Below are 2,500 nucleotides of genomic sequence, written 5' to 3' on the forward strand. Positions count from 1 at the left end.
TTGGCTGGGGGCAGTGCAACGGATGCTGGGGTCGGTGCAACGTTGGCCGTGCGCGTTGCAACGGAGGCAGGGCGCGTTGCAACGGAAGCTGGGGGCGTTGCAACGGAGGCAGGGCGCGTTGCAACGTTGGCTGGGGGCGTTGCAACGGATGCTGGGGACGGAGCAACGTTGGCTGGGCGCGTTGCAACGGAGGCAGGGTGCGTTGCAACGGATGCTGGGTTAGGTGCATCGTTGGCTGGTTTCGTTGCAACGGAGGCACCCGCCGTTGCAACGATGGCTCGGAGCGTTGCAACGAAGGAGCCAAATTTTCATATCTCATAATTGGCTCGTGCATTTTTTCTAAAATTTTGAGGAAACCTTGGTAATATTATGTGAAGGCTGCACAAAAAAATCCAGGTCAAAAATCGCACGTTTGCTCCGTTTTTCATTTTTTTTGAATTTCCAGCTTTCCGGGCGGTAAAAAAATCGGCAAAAAAAATCGGCACGGTGTAAATTCACCAAATTTGGGGGATGGAAAGATCTTATTTTTCTAGAGGTTGTTGCAAAAAACGGCATCAAAATTCGACCTCTAGAGCACTTTCCTTGAGTATGTCTCCTCACGGAAAAGGACGTCTACCCGTGGCACTTTGGTAATGGCTCGGCAGCCTATTATAGGGGGGAGGGGTGTCATGCTGCTGAAACTCGAGTTGCCCAAAGGCTTGCTGGGCGCAATGCCAGCAAGATGCACGTTGCCTTGCCATCCCCTAGGCACACTAGCAAGCACGTTGTGGTTGTGGTGTGCCGCCGGGCTCCCCCGCCCCCCACGGAGGCACCCGCCGTTGCAACGATGGCTCGGAGCGTTGCAACGGAGGAGCCAAATTTTCATATCTCAGAATTGGCTCGTGCATTTTTCGTGAAATTTTGAGGGAACCTTGGTAATATTATGTGAAGGCTGCACAAAAAAATCCAGGTCAAAAATCGCACGTTTGCTCCGTTTTTCATTTTTTTTGAATTTCCGGCATTCCGGGCGGTAAAAAAATCGTCAAAAAAAATCCACACGGTGTACATTCACCAAATTTGGGGGATGGAAAGATCTTATTTTTCTAGAGGTTGTTGCAAAAAACGGCGTCAAAATTCGACCTCTAGAGCACTTTCCTTGAGTATGTCTCCTCACGGAAAAGGACGTCTACCCGTGGCACTTTGGTAATGGCTCGGCAGCCTATTATAGGGGGGAGGGGTGTCATGCTGCTGAAACTCGAGTTGCCCAAAGGCTTGCTGGGCGCAATGCCAGCAAGATGCACGTTGCCTTGCCATCCCCTAGGCACACTAGCAAGCACGTTGTGGTTGTGGTGTGCCGCCGGGCTCCCCCGCCCCCCACGGAGGCACCCACCGTTGCAACGATGGCTCGGAGCGTTGCAACGGAGGAGCCAAATTTTCATATCTCAGAATTGGCTCGTGCATTTTTCGTGAAATTTTGAGGGAACCTTGGTAATATTATGTGAAGGCTGCACAAAAAAATCCAGGTCAAAAATCGCACGTTTGCTCCGTTTTTCATTTTTTTTGAATTTCCGGCATTCCGGGCGGTAAAAAAATCGTCAAAAAAAATCCACACGGTGTAAATTCACCAAATTTGGGGGATGGAAAGATCTTATTTTTCTAGAGGTTGTTGCAAAAAACGGCGTCAAAATTCGACCTCTAGAGCACTTTCCTTGAGTATGTATCCTCACGGAAAAGGACGTCTACCCGTGGCACTTTGGTAATGGCTCGGCAGCCTATTATAGGGGGGAGGGGTGTCGTGCTGCTGAAACTCGAGTTGCCCAAAGGCTTGCTGGGCGCAATGCCAGCAAGATGCACGTTGCCTTGCCATCCCCTAGGCACACTAGCAAGCACGTTGTGGTTGTGGTGTGCCGCCGGGGTCCCCCGCCCCGGGTCCAAGGTCGAGCACGGGCGTCTGGCTGCTGCGAACCCCGATCACCGAAGGACCAACAAGAAGGGAAACACGTCCGTGCACGGCCCACCTAGGCACCACCTAGGGAGCATGGCGTGGTGGAGTTGTGCCTTGGGCACACGCTCGGGGCAACACCTTGTGCTCGGCCCAGGACTAGGGGGATCATCCCAAGTCCGAGCACGACGTGGGAACGGCGGGCGGCCTGTGCGCCCCCGCGAGGGGCAACGCGGCTTGCGCAGCCCGACGCTTGGCCAGGCCTAGTGTGGCGCACGACGCGGATGATGGATATGCGTGCGGCAGCGGGTGTCGTGGGCACGGGGCAACGCGACGTGCTCGTCCCAGCACTTTGAGGGGGCACGTTGCGGAAGACGGTTACCTGTTCGTGTCCACTCCCGAGGGGCAACGTGTTGTGCTCGCCCTACGTCTAGGGTCGACGTACGACGGTGCCCGATGCGGTGTGGGTTGGGCGTGTTGCTTAAGACGGTGCGGCTGTTCGGCTATCGCCCGAAGCACCTCACGCATCTGGCTGTCCCTTGAATGTTCTTCATCGCTTCCCCCGAACCCTGCCCAGCG

Source organism: Arachis ipaensis, chromosome B2, assembly GCF_059453495.1.
Source record: "Arachis ipaensis isolate K30076 ecotype BB chromosome B2, ASM5945349v1, whole genome shotgun sequence".
Classification (NCBI taxonomy): Eukaryota; Viridiplantae; Streptophyta; class Magnoliopsida; order Fabales; family Fabaceae; genus Arachis; species Arachis ipaensis.